This window comes from Acipenser ruthenus, chromosome 25 (assembly GCF_902713425.1).
Source record: "Acipenser ruthenus chromosome 25, fAciRut3.2 maternal haplotype, whole genome shotgun sequence".
NCBI lineage: Eukaryota > Metazoa > Chordata > Actinopteri > Acipenseriformes > Acipenseridae > Acipenser > Acipenser ruthenus.
The window spans coordinates 13,585,481-13,602,563 of record NC_081213.1 but is presented as its reverse complement, the minus strand read 5'-3'; the positions used below and the strand labels follow the sequence as shown (position 1 = coordinate 13,602,563).

At 43.5% G+C, this 17,083-nt stretch overlaps 1 protein-coding gene across 5 annotated transcripts in view; it reads left to right on the top strand.

The window, feature by feature from the left end:
• The first annotated feature begins 232 nt into the window (after positions 1–232).
• LOC117964001 (NACHT, LRR and PYD domains-containing protein 12-like) overlaps positions 233–17,083 on the top strand; it is a 76,249-nt gene continuing 59,398 nt past the window's right edge. For all 5 annotated transcript variants that reach the window (XR_009308816.1, XM_058999319.1, XM_058999320.1 and 2 more), the window contains exon 1: positions 233–318. The gene's annotated coding sequence lies outside the window, so the exon portion shown is untranslated. The remainder of the gene's footprint in view (positions 319–17,083) is intronic.

The window sequence follows — 17,083 nt, the reverse complement described above, 5'->3', positions numbered from 1 at the left end:
TAAACTCCAAATTGTGCAGTTAAAGTGACAGTACTTAATTCGTAATAATAATGTGCTCATAAATCAAAACAACTAATCACACCTGTGACAGATGCACTTCAATGAGATTATACCATAGGTCTGCTGAAAGGCTCAGCCTCGTAGCTCTGTTTTACGCAGTGACACTCCTCAGTTTGAACGCAGCGCACAGTTTCATAATGCAGCCTCAAACAGGAAATCCTGAGGTTTTACTGATCAAGCTCTTGCTTTCAGGAAGTAAAACTAACTTTGGAAATCTTTTGAGGAGACAACATTTTATACTTCTAAATCCTGCAGCAGGTAATAAAGATCCTCTAGTGGCTTTTGTTTGAATTTTGTGATTGTGTTCATAGTAGCGGTGTGGTTTAGTTTTTTATTCATTAGTTGACAATAAATGTCTTTGTTAAAGTATATTGTCTGAGGTCTCTGAGACTGCAAGGTTTCATACGACCACTGTGTTAGAGGAAACTGAAACTTTTTCAAACAATAATGGACAGATTCAAGCATTACACAGTTCACTGAGTTTTACTTCATTTCAGATTCTCTTTTTAAAAGCTGTATCAAAACAGATTTGTGCTTTTGTGTCACTGTTTTAAATTTTGAATCTCAAGAGGCTAGGGAGGTTTCATCGCTCTGCTGAGGTAGTAGAGAAAGCTGAAATATTTCTATAAAGTTTGAATCGGAGATATTTCCATAACCAACTGCATTACACTTCATTTAGATTTATTCTGATTTTAGACGTTTTATTAAAGCCAGTTTGTTTTGTGTTTTTATTTGTTTTGTTTTTGTTTTTGCTTTTGAAAAGCCAGCATTTCATACTTAAAATCTCATTGCAGGTGATGAATATTGTCTGATTCGGAGCTGTGTTTACAGGAACCGTGTGATTAGTTATGTCTTTGTGTGTGATTATGTCACCTACCAGCCTTGCTGCTGCCTTCCCCGGTGCACACTACAATATATATATATATATATATATATATATATATATATATATATATATATATATATATATATATATATATACACTGGGTGTACAAAACATTAGGAACACCTGCTCTTTCCATGAAATAGACTGATGAGGTGAATCCAGGTGAAAGCTATGATCCCTTATTGATGAAACCTGTTAAATCCACTTCAATCAGTGTAGATGAAGGGGAGACAGGTTAAAGAAGGATTTTTAAGCCTTGACACAATTGAGACATGGATTGTGTATGTGTGCCATTCAGAGGGTAAATGGGCAAGACAAAAGATTTACAGTAAGTGCCTTTGAACGGGGTATGGTAGTAAGTGCCAGGCATCCCGGTTTGAGTGTGTCAAGAACTGCAATGCTGCTGGGTTTTTCACGCTCAACAGTTCCCTGTGTGTATCAAGGACCACCACCCAAAGGACATCCAGCCAACGCCAGGGGTCGAAAACGGTTCATTGATGAAAGAGGCCAAAGGAGGCTGACACGAATTGTGCAGCGCAACAGACGGGCTACAGACGGGCTACAGTTAGTCAACTGACAGTCCAGTACAACATTGGTGCCGAAAGACCCATAAAAGAATGCACAACTCATCGTACCTTGACACGAATGGGGTATGGCAGCCGACGACCTAACAGAGTTCCATGGTGCCTAACTCTGGATCTTTCTCTCTAGAATGACAAAGCAATACTGATTTGGGGGCCATTTAGCAGACACATGGCAAATTATATTTAATAAAGATATGTGTAAGGTACCGCACACAGGCAATAAAAATGTGCATTATAAATATCATATGGGAGTACTGAAATTGAAGAAGGAATCTATGAAAAAATACCTAGGAGTTTATGTTGACTCAGAAATGTCTTCATCTAGACAATGTCAGGAAGCTATAAAAAAAAAGGCCAACAAGATGCTCGGGTATATACTGAAAAGTGTTGAATTTAAATCAAGGGAAGTAATGTTAAAACTGTACAATGCATTAGTAAGACCTCATCTAGAATATTGTGTTCAGTTCTGGTTACCTCGCTACAAAAAGGATATTGCTGCTCTAGAAAGAGTGCAAAGCAGAGCGACCAGAAATATCCCGGGTTTAAAAGGCATGTGTGGCAATGTGCTCCGCCCCTGTGTGCATTTTTGTATTGTATGTTGCGTGTGGTGTGTTAATGTTGGTGTATAGAGATGGCTGCACAGGATATAAATGGGTGTGTGCAGCACGAGTTATTTAAAATGTATAATTTGTATTTAGGCACGAGGATGGCACATCACTTCACGTGCATTTAAAGTGTTTAATATGTGAGCACGAGGTTGCACGTAATTAATTCACGTGCTGGGATTCAAGTGAATAATTAATTAGTAATTGAATCCCAGCACAACAGTATATATAGATGCACGTTTTACTCACTCGGGGTTGTGTGTTTGGTGAGTGGAGAACGGGTGTGGAGAAGGAGAAACTAAAAAGTAAAACTAAGGAAAAAGTAAATATAAGTTTGTTTGACTCACCGTGTTTGTCTGTTCATCCACCGTTTGTTTAAGCGTTAATCCGTTTTGTTTGTCTATTTATTTTGGCGCTAGTGCCGTGTCCTGTTTTCTGTTAAAACCTTTTTATTTATAATAAACCGCGCAACAGCGCTTTCATCATTTCACCTCATCTGTCCTGTCTCTGTGTATTCATTTCCTGGTTCTGATGTCACCACTCAGTTAGCCGTGTGACAGCATGTCATATGCAGATAGGCTTAAAGAATTTAATCTATTCAGTCTTGAACAAAGAAGGCTACGTGGCGATCTGATTCAAGCATTCAAAATTCTAAAAGGATTCACGATGTTGACCAAAGGGACTTTTTTTTCGACCTGAAAAAAGAAACAAGGACCATGGGGTCACAAATGGAGATAGATAAAGGGGCATTCAGAACAGAAAATAGGAGGCACTTTTTTACACAGAGAATTGTGAGGGTCTGGAACCAACTCCCCTGTAATGTTGTTGAAGCTGACACCCTGGGATCCTTCAAGAAGCTACTTGATGAGATTCTGGGATCAATAAGCTACTAACAACCAAGCGAGCAAGATGGGCCGAATGGCCTCCTCTCTTTTGTAAACTTTCTTATGTTCTTTCAAAACACAAGAAACTGCGTTTGCAGTGGGCTAAGGAACGAAAACACTGGACTCTGGAGGATTGGAAAAACATTGCCTGGTCTGATGAATCCCGGTTCCTTCTGTTTAATGCTGATGGGAGGACTAGGATATGGAGAAAACCACATGAGTACATGCATCCATCATGCCGCGTGTCAACATTGCTGGCTGGTGGTGATGGTGTGGGGTGTGTTTTCATGGCACACATTGGGCTCCTTGATAAAAGTGGAGCAACGTTTGAATGCCACAGGAAATCTGAACATCATTGCCAATCATGTGCATCCCTTCATGGCAGCAGTGTATCCATCTGCTAATGGATTTTTTCAGCAGGTGCATCCCTTCATGGCAGCAGTGTATCCATCTGCTAATGGATTTTTTCAGCAGGATAGTGCCCCATGCCACAAGGCTAGGATTGTCCAGGAATGATTCCACGAACATGACAGTGAATTCAGCTTACTGCAGTGGCCTGCGCAGTCACCAGATCTCAATCCAGTTTGAGCATCTGTGGGATGAGATGGAACGAGCTATTCGGAGTAGAGATCCACCACGAGCCAACTTGACACAACTGTGGGAAGCATTTGAGTCAACATGGGCCAGCATCCCCGTGGAACGCTTTCGACACCTTGTAGAGTCCATGCCCTGACGAATTGAGGCTGTTCTGAGGGCAAAAGGGGGTGCAACTCAATATTAGGAAGGTGTTCCTAATGTTTTGTACACTCAGTGTATATATATATATATATATATATATATATATATATATATATATATATATATATATATATATATATATGTATGTACAACATATCGAAACGATGGGCAGCTGGCTCTTTGAGCTAAAATATATATAAATATATAAACCAACTGGACCAATAACCACGTCCAGTTGGTGAATAGGTAATTCCACCTGGGGTTTGGGTTTTTCCTAGCTTGCTTGGCTTCTTCTTTAGGAAACCCTTCTCCTACCCCTATTCTGCAGTCCAGTCCTTTATGAATCCCAGCAGCGGACAGGCCGTTCCTCGTAGCCCCTGTAGAGAACAGGGAATTGCAGATGCAAAGGACCACAACGTTATCCGACACTGATTCCAGCTATTCTATTCCGGTCTTATTGTAGATAAACCCCAGAGGTTCTCAGGCAGGAAAACAAAACAAACAACCCACCAGACTGGCGGCACATGCTCCCTTTTACCAGTCAGGCATTTGGCTGTTACAGGCTACAGGTGTGGGCCAATTAAGGCCAATGATAGTCTAATAATAGTCAAACCATAATTGCCTACCTCTTCCCTGCAGCCGGTTGGCCCGTTAACTCCTTGATGTTATGGCAGGCATGTATGCTGCCCACAAGTCCATCTGATCATTACTGGCAACCTCTGTGGGCTCATACCAAGCCTGCCATGAACGACTCCTGGTGGTAAACTTGTGAGCTGGCTTTTTACACAACAGTACTCACACAGGTTTAGTCACCATCACAACTGTTGCATGAAACTGGGTTACCGTATTCTGCTGGTGTTATTATACAGCACCTCTCTGCACTGAAGCATTTGTATATATCAGCTGACAAGGTTTCAGCTCATATTCCATTCTCGCCATGAGTAGATTCAGACTAGGTCATAGAAAAAGAAGGTGAACCTGAGCGTTCTTGGTATAGTTGTGCTGGGGAACTTGGCTGCCTCTCCAGGGATCTACAAAGTTGTAATGTTCTGTTAGAGGAAGTAAAGAATGAATCTGTTCCTCTTATTTAAAAGTTATTGCAAGAAACTGCTCATCTTGCAGAGCGAATAGCACTACAAGCAAAAGCACTGCAAACAAATGCAACACTTGTGCTACAGCATATACAAAATGAGATGGGAGACGTTCAGGCAGGTGAATCAGATCATATCCCTCTCCATGATCCTGGAGAGCTAGTTGGTACTTTGAGTGAAAATCAAAAGCACTACCTCATACAGTTAGGACCTCACCAACCCAAACTCTGCCGTTTTCCCACGAATAATGACATACCTCACAAGAAACAGTATTAGAAGGTGGATTTAATAATTTATCTATGGAACTAAAACAAATCCTTGGTTTGTTTTTATTTGTTTCAATCAGATTGGAATAGTATGAAGATCTAGCCTGGGACAGAGCCTTCCTATATTTAGCTTGATGGCTTTTCCATGCAGAGTAACGAACATGCTGGTTAGTACCCTTCCATCTGCGTTCCAATTTTCTACCCTCACATTTCAGCTTACGAGTTGTGTCATTAAACCATGGTGTGCTTCTTTTGTAAAACACCCTCCAAGTTTTAACTGGTGCTACAGTATCTGAGATGTTAGTCATGGAGGTGTTGTAGGTGTTAACCAACTCATCTAATGATACAGACATTTAATGCCTCACAGAACTTTACAGTGGTTGATGAATTAACTATCCTGGTTTTGATTATAAGAACATAAGAACATAAGAAAGTTTACAAACGAGAGGAGGCCATTCAGCCCATCTTGCTCGTTTGGTTATTAGTAGCTTATTGATCCCAGAATCTCATCAAGCAGCTTCTTGAAGGATCCCAGGGTGTCAGCTTCAACAACATTACTGGGGAGTTGGTTCCAGACCCTCACAATTCTCTGTGTAAAAAAGTGCCTCCTATTTTCTGTTCTGAATGCTCCTTTATCTAATCTCCATTTGTGACCCCTGCTCCTTGTTTCTTTTTTCAGGTCAAAAAAGTCCCCTGGGTCGACATTGTCTATACTTTTTAGGATTTTGAATGCTTGAATCAGATCACCGCATAGTCTTCTTTGTTCAAGACTGAATAGATTCAATTCTTTTAGCCTGTCTGCATACGACATGCCTTTTAAACCCGGGATAATTCTGGTTGCTCTTCTTTGCACTCTTTCTAGAGCAGCAATATCCTTTTTGTAACGAGGTGACGAGAACTGAACACAATATTCTAGGTGACGTCTTACTAATGCATTGTAAAGTTTTAACATTACTTCCCTTGATTTAAATTCAACACTTCTCACAATATATCCGAGAATCTTGTTGGCCTTTTATATAGCTTCCCCACATTGTCTAGATGAAGACATTTCTGAGTCAACATAAACTCCTAGGTCTTTTTTATAGATTCCTTCTTCAATTTCACTATCTCCCATATGATATTTATAATGCACATTTTTATTGCCTGCATGCAATACTTTACACTTTTCTCTATTAAATGTCATTTGCCATGTGTCTGCCCAGTTCTGAATGCTGTCTAGATCATTTTGAATTACCTTTACTGCTGCAACAGTGTTTGCCACGCCTACTATTTTTGTGTCGTCTGCAAATTTAACAAGTTTGCTTACTATACCAGAATCTAAATCATTAATGTAGATTAGGAATAGCAGAGGACCTAATACTGATCCCTGTGGTACACCACTGGTTACCTCGCTCCATTTTGAGGTTTCTCCTCTATTCAGTACTTTCTGATTTCTACATGTTAACCACTCCCTAATCCATGTGCATGCATTTCCTTGAATCCCTACTGCGTTCAGTTTGAGAATATGCAGGACTTTGTCAAAAGCTTTCTGGAAATCTAAATAAACCATGTCGTATGCTTTGCAATTATCCATTGTCGATGTTGCATCCTCAGAAAAATCAAGCAGGTTAGTTAGACGTGATCTCCCTTTCCTAAAACCATGCTGACTGTTTCCCAGGATACTGTTCCCATATAGGTAATTTTCCATTTTGGATCTTATTATAGTTTCCATAATTTTACATATAACAGAAGTCAGGCTTATTTGTCTGTAGTTACCTGGTTCGGTTTTGTCTCCCTTTTTGTGGATCGGTATTATATATTCCTGGCTCTTTCTAGCGTAAGGTCATTTAACCTCAAAAAGAACTGGAAGATGATCAGAAATAGTAAGGTCAGTAGTTATAATATTTTGAACAACCAGACCACGGGAAACTACTAAATCTAAAGTATGGCCATGATTATGAGTTGGACCTTGAACATGCTGGACAAAATCTAAGGAATCCAATAAGCCCAAAAATTTAGAACATTTAGAATCTGATTTAGTATTGATATGGATATTATAATTATCCAATAGAAGAATCCTATCGTAGTTGACAGACAATAGTGATAAAAACTCACTGAATCAGTAAAAAATTATTTTTTGACTAAGGTGGACGACATATAATTACAATAAGAGCAGGCAATTTGTGATTTCGTGTTAAAGTTAACAGTGTCACCAGTACCTATGCATACACGCAAACTTAATATTATAAGCATATTGAAAGTTGCTTAAGCGTACATTTCCTCTTTTTCTGTGGCTGATGAAACAATAAGAGCTTGTGCAATTTAACTGGAACAAAAAAATGTGTACACCGCCCCACACAGGTTGCCAGAAAAAGCCCACGTGTTCAGTTTGTATAGTGTGTTATTATTTCTTACACTGTATTATTATTTTATTATTTATTTCTTAGCAGACGCCCTTACCCAGGGCGACTTACAGTTATAGGAAGGTCATTCCACCACTGCGGGGCGAAGGTGGAGAAAGAGCTAGAGATAGAGAGATCAGAGGAGGGGAAGATGAGGAGGGGAAGAAAAGGAGGTTGAGTTTGAGGTGATTCGAGTGCATCCAGGAGGAGATGGCAGACAGACACAGAGAGATACGGGAGGGGATGGTGGGGTCAGAGGGGGAAGGAGAGGAAGACCTGAGCATCATCAGCATAGAAATGGTATGAGAAACCATAGGATGTGATGAGGGGGCCCAGGGAGTGGGTGTAGAGAAAGAACAGGAGAGGACCCAAGATTGATCCTTGGGGGACTCCTGTTGAGAGAGGTTGAGATGTGGAGGTTGAGCCGCGCCAGGTTACCTAGTAGGTGCGGTCAAAGAGGTAGGAGGATAACCAGGCCAGAGCAGTGCCAGTGATTCCCAGGTCAGCGAGAGAGGATAGGAGAATAGAGTGATCGACAGTGTCAAAGGCAGCAGAGAGATTGAGGAGAATTAGGACAGAGGGGAGAGGCAGCGCAGGCAGAGTTTAGTGAGTTAGTGACAGACAGGAAAGCAGTTTCTGTGGAGTGAGCAGAGCGGAAAACCAGACGGGAGAGGGTCGAGCAGAGAGTGGTTAGACAGGAAAGCAGAGAGCTGGTGGTGTACTGCCCGCTCGAGGGTTTTAGAGAGGAAGGGTAAGAGGGAGACAGGATGGTAGCTCTGGAGGGAGGTGGGGTTGAGGGTACGTTTTTTGAGGAGGGGGGTGATTGTGGCTTGTTTGAAGGCAGAGGGAAAGAGGCCAGAGAGGAGAGAGGTGTTGAGAAGGGAGGAGATGAAGGGGAGTAGAGCAGGAGCAGCAGCTGGAAAGATGTGAGTGGGGAGGGGGTCCAGACTGCCCTTGGACGTGTGGCCCTTAGACTGCCACAGCTCAGACTGCCCTTGGACGTGTGGCCCTTCGACGGCTGCCACATTGAATGGTTGGCATTCTAAGACACTGTTTGCCAAGTTATACTATCCTGTAGGCCTAGAGCCATATACTTAACACAAAATTCTAATCAACCTCACGATTCAACACAGCCCAGCACAGTTTACAAAACTTAAATTACAATTGTTAAAGGCAGGTATAGTTACCCCAGCAACAACGATTTAACTATCAAATTAAATACAATCCACTTACCTGGTTATATGCTGAGTCGCCCAGAAGCAGCACTGGAGTTCAGAAAACTGGAGTTCAGAAAACGAGCAGAGACACACAGCATGTACTAGTTATAGGCAAAATAGCAGCATGACAGTTGGGTTAGAAATATTAAACCGTGGTTTTTGTGCTTAATTACGTGCAAGGAGGAGGAATACTTTCTTATTTTAATTAGTTAGCTGTTGCATAGCTATTAGCATTGGTCTGGCAATGGTAAGTTCTTAGCAGTTCCCACGTGAGCAATTGTTTATCTGTCTTTCTGGTCTCAATAGCAGTATGATCATATTTAGGCGTTTATTCCTATGAATACTACTTGCCTTGAAATGTCTCTTGTGCCGACTTAAAAAAATCAACTGGATAAACAGCAAGATTGACTTAATGAGCTTTTCTTTTCACTTCAGCATATAACGCCCAGGTTCCTTGTTCTGTATCACCAGATTTATATAGAGTCCTTTTTATTCAACACGTTATTAACCCCCTATTGTTTCTTTGCTAAGTGCATCTCTGTATTCTGTGAAGCAAGTGTTGAATAGTGCCTATATTCCAGTGAGAGGAGTCTTGTTTAATGTAGAGCTAGAAAAATGTTTTGTCCATGTAGTCACACATGCATAATATAATAATTAAAACCAAAGGTGTCCCGATTTCCTTCATCCAAACGGGGGCAACCCTAATGTGAATGAAACAGATGTTGACAATAGGCTAGTTTACATGTTGGTTTGTTTCACGTGAATGGACAATGCGCGTGAAACCTGGCAGGGAGAGCTCGTGAAAATGTCCCAAAAAACAGTCTCAGTATTTTACCATGAAAGTTTCAATTTCTTGTGAGATTCCAATAAAGGCTTGTGAAATCCACGCCCACTTACACATGTAAACACGAGTTCCTCGTGAAAATGGTAATCATACACAGATCTAAATGTGTTTGTAAAGTATCATACAGATTGTATTTACCAAGTTTCTGTTTAAAACTATTTGTAAAAATGTTTGATAAACTGCATCGTGGGCTTATGATTTCAAGTGGTTACAGCTACTGTACAGTACTTCAGAATACACTTGCAAATAGCTTTCCAAACAACTGTCAAAACGTCTTTATTGTAAAGTACTACTAAGTACTATGCTTAAATGTGTATAACTATTCTCCAATGCAATTTCTCCTAGTTACTTATGTCTGAGCAAAACCTGTGTCCATCCTCTACTTACATCCGTTGGAGTGATGAAGAGACTCAGGTGTTAATATCCATAAGGGAAGAGGATATGATGAGGCAGCTTGATACAATGCACAACACGAACATTGTTTAACCCACTCTCAAAATAAAATGTGGTGTGGAATTTTCACAACTTATTTCTTGGGAATCAACAATACTACTCAATATTCCAATTCTTTATTAAGCAGAAGCAGTCATACAAGTACAGCACAAATGAGAATGCTATATTTGGTATAAAGAGATACAAAATAAGCTAATGAAACAAAACTGTGATACAAAATAAAAGTACACCGTCGAGTTACAAAAATAAAGATAGCCGTGCATCTCTAATAGCAGGACCCTCTTCATATCGCTGCTGTACAATTTTTGCTGGAGGTAGCTGTTCCTGTGCTTGCCTGAACACCTCCTTACGGCCCTGGCACAGATTGTGCAGTATACAGCAGGCTGTAGTAATTTGGGTAGTAGTATCCGCCCCATCCCTTGCAGTAGCCCAAAAGCCTGTTCAACGACCACTCAGATTTGGCCAGTTTATGATTAATAAAGATCTAACCCCCAGATCTTTAATAACCATTTATGTCACACGCGATGACACGTGGATTCTCTCTGGTGAAACTTTTCTCTGCTCATGTAAACAGTATTTTGGGGACTTTTATGGTTATCAGCATGAGAATCTAAGTGGGCCATCAGCATGGCTAATTTAAATCTGACTCCCCTCCCCTCTCCTTCATTTGCATAGCATTCGGGGAAAAGTAGGCGTTCCAAAGGGAAATGAGAGGCTTTATATGTAAACACAAAAAGGCACCATGTCCACGTTTCACGAGAAACAGATGTTTCGAGAAAAGTCAAACACTCATGTAAAGTGGCCTAATGGAGTGTCTCTCTGTTCAGTAAGCTCTACATAGGAAATAGATGTGGGGAGCGCCTGGGGCTTCAGCAGGGCAGGATGAGATTATAGCACAGGTCTGCTGAAAGGCTCAGCCTCGTAGCTCTGTTTTACAAGTGATGCACTTCAATGAGATTATACCACAGGTCTGCTGAAAGGCTCAGCCTCGTAGCTCTGTTTTACAAGTGATGCACTTCAATGAGATTATACCACAGGTCTGCTGAAAGGCTCAGCCTTGTAGCTCTGTTTTACACAGTGATGCACTTCAATGAGATTATACCACAGGTCTGCTGAAAGGCTCAGCCTTGTAGCTCTGTTTTACACAGTGATGCACTTCAATGAGATTATACCACAGGTCTGCTGAAAGGCTCAGCCTTGTAGCTCTGTTTTACACAGTGATGCACTTCAATGAGATTATACCACAGGTCTGCTGAAAGGCTCAGCCTCGTAGCTCTGTTTTACACAGTGATGCACTTCAATGAGATTATACCACAGGTCTGCTGAAAGGCTCAGCCTTGTAGCTCTGTTTTACACAGTGATGCAATTCAATGAGATTATACCACAGGTCTGCTGAAAGGCTCAGCCTTGTAGCTCTGTTTTACACAGTGATGCACTTCAATGAGATTATACCACAGGTCTGCTGAAAGGCTCAGCCTCGTAGCTCTGTTTTACACAGTGATGCACTTCAATGAGATTATACCACAGGTCTGCTGAAAGGCTCAGACTCGTAGCTGTGTTTTACACAGTGATGCACTTCAATGAGATTATATCACAGGTCTGCTGAAAGGCACAGCCTCATAGGTGTGTTTTACACAGTGATGCACTTCAATGAGATTATACCACAGGTCTGCTGAAAGGCTCAGCCTTGTAGCTCTGTTTTACACAGTGATGCACTTCAATGAGATTATGCCACAGGTCTGCTGAAAGGCTCAGCCTCGTAGCTCTGTTTTACACAGTGATACACTTCAATGAGATTATACCACAGGTCTGCTGAAAGGCTCAGACTCGTAGCTGTGTTTTACACAGTGATGCACTTCAATGAGATTATATCACAGGTCTGCTGAAAGGCTCAGCCTCATAGCTGTGTTTTACACAGTGACACACCTCAGTTTCAACGCAGCCTAAAACAGGAAATCCTGAGGTTTTACTGATCAAGCTCTTGCTTTCAGAAAGTAAAACTAACTTTGAAAGTCCTTCGAGGAGACACTATTGTATTCTTCTAAATCCTGCTGCACGTAATAACGATCCTCTAGTGGCTTTTGTTTGAATTTTGTGATTGTGTTCATAGTAGCGTTGTGGTTTAGTTTTTTATTCATTAGTTGACAATAAATGTCTTTGTTAAAGTATATTGTCTGAGGTCTCTGAGACTGCAAGGTTTCATACGACCACTGTGTTAGAGGAAACTGAAACTTTTTAAAACAATAATGGACAGATTCAAGCATTACACAGTTCACTGAGTTTTACTTCATTTCAGATTCTCTTTTAAAAAGCTGTATCAAAACAGATTTGTGCTTTTCTGTCACCATTTTAAGATTTGAATCTCAAGAGGCTAGGGAGGTTTCATCGCCCTGCTGAGGTAGTAAAGCTGAAACATGTCTATAATAACAACAGACACAGCACTCAGAAGCGGGCAGGAACAGGCATCAACTGAAACTGCACACAGACCAGATAGAAATTATAGTGGATTTTTAACTACCTGGCTGTAGTCTACGTTGTTTTTAGTAGTAACCAATTAATAAATACACTGGCTTGGTAGTTTCTGACATTCAATTTAAAGTACTTGCCTAAAATGTAAAACACAAGTCAAAGGATTACTGTAACAGGAACATTGATTAACGAGCCGTTACTCTGTATCATTGAAATGCGGAATAACAGGCAAAAAGAAACTCAACATATAACAATTAATACGTTTACTAAAGCTAACAAAAGTGTGAAGAATATAAAACTTAGAAATCATGGGACCACAATTATAAGTATAGACACAAGCAGGAATAAAACATGTGAACAAACATTTTCATAAGCACACAGGCGTCTGTATGGTTAACTACAGGTGCACGCAGGACTCGTAGCACAGTACATACAGTAATGGTATGAAGCAATGTCTGTTGTTTTGAAGACTGCGTTATGTTTCCACAAGTTCAGTTCAGTAGCAGTTTCAATTGCATTTAGTTGTAATATTAGTTCAAACTTATAGACAAACTCAATCAATGCTGAAATGGCGCTGACGTTCGTAGTTGTTGTTGTTTTCAAACACACAATATCATCAGTTCAGTTAAAGCTTTATTTTGTTTCAATTGTTCATTAAAGTAATTGTTTGTATTTTTAATCTTGGCAAAGTGTTACACTCAGCACTGAGTTACAGTCAGCACTGAGATATCCGTTACCCATATAGACGTCAGTCACGTTTTACCGCCCTTGTATTACGAATAGAATAAGTCCCCATTATATATATATATATATATATATATATATATATATATATATATATATATATATATATATATATATATATATATATATATATTAAATGTAACAAATTAATGCACTTACCTGGCACGCGTGATTTCCGTCACCAGTTTTCTGATATGAAGCCCATCTCTTCAATGTTACAATGTACGTCTTTATCCATCACAGCCTGCGTTTTTTTTATTTTAAGTTATATATATATATATATATATATATATATATATACCATGCCAAATCAGTCTGTCTTGATTGTGCAGTTACACCGCACTTCCTCCAATTTCCCATGACAAAAATGCAGCAAAGAGACAAGGTACCGTAATACCTATTCATAGTCCAGGACGCACGCCCTTTTTTTCAGTTACGCGCGATGCGCAACCTACTCATGGAACAATCTAAAAATAATTGGTGCGCGTCATGAGATGTGTGAGGCGCACGGCATAGGTGTGCGCATTAAATCGTTAAGTTGAAATTTTGGAATTTTTTACGCAAGGCACTTCCTCATCCACAGCAGAAACCATGGACGATTTTGAAGAAAAGCTAATTGAGGAGGTTAGGAAGTACGATTCCTCTTTAAAACAACAAAAAGACAATGATTTTTGATTTTATGATTATTATTTTATTACAAGTACCCTATGCTCTGAAGTTATTATTATTATTTTAGAACCCAGCACCACCAGACAACGCTGAAGAGAGTGAAAGTATTTGCAGCAATACAGAAAGAGCATCTGTAGGTGAGCTAGATTCCACACCTGTTCCAGAAGTCCCTGATTCCCAGGTAGCCACACCAGCTAGGAAGAAAATAAAGAGTTTGGATCCTGTGGAAGAAGCTTAGCTAGACAAGCTAAAAAATATAGATAAATCAAAAGAAAAAAGAGGAGGAATCTTTTGCAAAATTAATCTCGGTTTCTCTCAGCAAACTCTCTGAGCCAAGTAGGTCCCTGGCAAGGCTCCAAATTCATCAGCTTCTGTATGACATGCTGCAGATGAATTGTATTCAGACCTTGGTGTATACTCCCTCACATGTGTTATTAAACTCCAGTACGTCACTGTGACAAAGATGGCTGCAGGGAGGAACTCAGACCAGAGAGAAACACACAGACAGAGACGGTGGTGATGCTGAGCTGAGTGCAATGGCTGCACTCAGCGTTTATTAACAAAATAAAAAGGTTTACCAAACAGAACACAAAACAGGACACGGCACTACACGCCAAAATAAACAGACAGACAAAACGAACTACACAGACAAACACGGTGAGCTTCTTTTACTATTATTACTTTTAAATACCCTCCGTCTCCTAACCCGTTCTCCACTCACCGAACACCAACCCCCAGTGAGTGAAAACATGCAGCTTTTATGCAGTTGTACCGAGATTCGATTGCTAGTCAATCATTCAATTGGAATCTCGGTACAACTGCACGTGAATTAATTAAAGTGCAATTCCCCGTGCTCACATATTACTTTTTACTTGCACGTGATGTGATGTGCCATCCCCGTGCCTAAATACAAATATACAATTTACACACACGTGAAACACAGACCGCTTATATCCCGTGTACCAATGCCTATACACCAACATTTACACACAACACGTAACATATAACACACACAGGGGGGGCACTTTGCCACATATACCCCCCCTTGTGCAACGCACACATGGCCTCAACGGCCACCTCCCCCCTTAAATACCCAGCAGTCCAGGCAAAAGTCTCGGGCTGGGACGGGAGGCTTCAGTGGGCCCATGGCTGGAAATGCTGTCAGCTCCCCTGCCGGTAGTGGCACGGCTGACAGCATGCTGGTCCCGTCCTGCAGCGAAAAAGCTGCGGGGGCAGGTGGTCCCCCGACCTCCCCCTTCTTCATAGCCGGCAGCTCCCTCCTGTGGGGCTCCGGCCACAAGAACTCCTGCAGCGAAACTGCTGCTGGGGAAAGTGGTCTCCAGACCTCCTCCCCCTTCTTTGTGGCCGGCAGCTCCCCTTTCTGGGGCTCCGGCCACCGTACTCCCTGCGGAGGTACGGGCAGCAGAGGCAGCTCCAGCTCCTCTGCTCCTGGCGGTGGTGGAGGCAGAGGCAGCTCCAGCTCCTCTGCTCCTGGCGGTGGTGGAGGCAGAGGCAGCTCCAGCTCCTCTGCTCCTGGCGGTGGTGGAGGCAGAGGCAGCTCCAGCTCCTCTGCTCCTTGCGGTGGTGGTGGTGGAGGCAGAGGCAGCTCCAGCTCCTCTGCTCCTTGCGGTGGTGGTGGCGGAGGCAGAGGCAGCTCCTGCTCCTCTGCTCCTTGCAGTGGTGGTGGCGGAGGCAGAGGCAGCTCCTGCTCCTCTGCTCCTGGAGATGGTGGAGGCAGAGGCAGCTCCTGCTCCTCTGCTCCTTGCGGTGGTGGTGGCGGAGGCAGCGGCAGCTCCTGCTCCTCTGCTCCTTGCGGTGGTGGTGGCGGAGGCAGAGGCAGCTCCTGCTCCTCTGCTCCTGGAGATGGTGGAGGCAGAGGCAGCTCCTGCTCCTCTCCCTCGGGTGGTGGAGGCAGAGGCAGCTCCTGCTCCTCTCCCTCGGGTGGTGGAGGCAGAGGCAGCTCCTGCTCCTCTCCCTCGGGTGGTGGAGGCAGAGGCAGCTCCTGCTCCTCTCCCTCGGGTGGTGGAGGCAGAGGCAGCTCCTGCTCCTCTCCCTCGGGTGGTGGTGGAGGCAGAGGCAGCTCCTGCTCCTCTCCCTCGGGTGGTGGTGGAGGCAGAGGCAGCTCCTGCTCCTCTCCCTCGGGTGGTGGTGGAGGCGCTGCCGGCTCCTCCGACAGCGGGGGTAGGGCTGGTGGCGCTGCCGGCTCCTCCGACAGCGGGGGTAGAGCTGGTGGCGGGCGTCTCCGCTGGGCTCCCTTCAGCAGCAAAAACAGCGGCTGCTGTGGAGCCTGAGCTTCACGCCCTCGTCCCTCCCAAAAAAAAATAGGGGTTTGGGCCTTCAGCTCCTCCCCTCCGGACACAGGACGCACCGACTCCTCCCTCTCGGGCCGTGGACGCACCGACTCCTCCCTCTCGGGCCGTGGACGCACCGACTCCTCCCTCTCGGGCCGTGGACGCACCGACTCCTCCCTTTTGGGACGTGGACGCACCGACTCCTCCCTCTTGGGACGTGGACGCACCGACTCCTCCCTCTTGGGACGTGGACGCACCGACTCCTCCCTCTTGGGCTGTGGACGTTCGGGCTCCTCCCACTCGGGCTGTGGACATTCGGGCTCCTCCCACTTAGGCGCAAGACGTTCGGGCTCCTCCCACTCAGGCGCAGGACGTTCGGGCTCCTCCCACTCAGGCGCAGGACGTTCGGGCTCCTCCCACTCAGGCGCAGGACGTTCGGGCTCCTCCCACTCAGGCGCAGGACGTTCGGGCTCCTCCTCCCCTGGCTCCTGCTCTGGGCAGTCCTCGTCCTCATGCCCATATGCAATGCACATGGTGCACCACCTTGGCTCCCTCTGCTTCCTCCTCATTTTTCCCCCTCTCTGCCTCCTTCTGCTCACCTTCCTCCTTTGGGCTGGTTCCTCCTCCTCTTCCTGGAAGGGGCAGACAGCCACCGTGTGCCCATACACCCCGCAGGCAAGGCACCAACCTTGGTCCTCCAACCTGCCGAGGAGATCCTCCAGCTCACTGCAGCCGTCTCTCCAGTTCCAGCCTTCCATTTTTTTTTTTTTTTTTTTTTTTTATTTACTTTTCCACAAAAAAAAAAAACTGCGGTTCCCGCTCTGGCCTGAGCCCTGGAGGCGCTGTTGTCCCGGTTCTGACACCACGTGTGACAAAGATGGCTGCAGGGAGGAACTCAGAC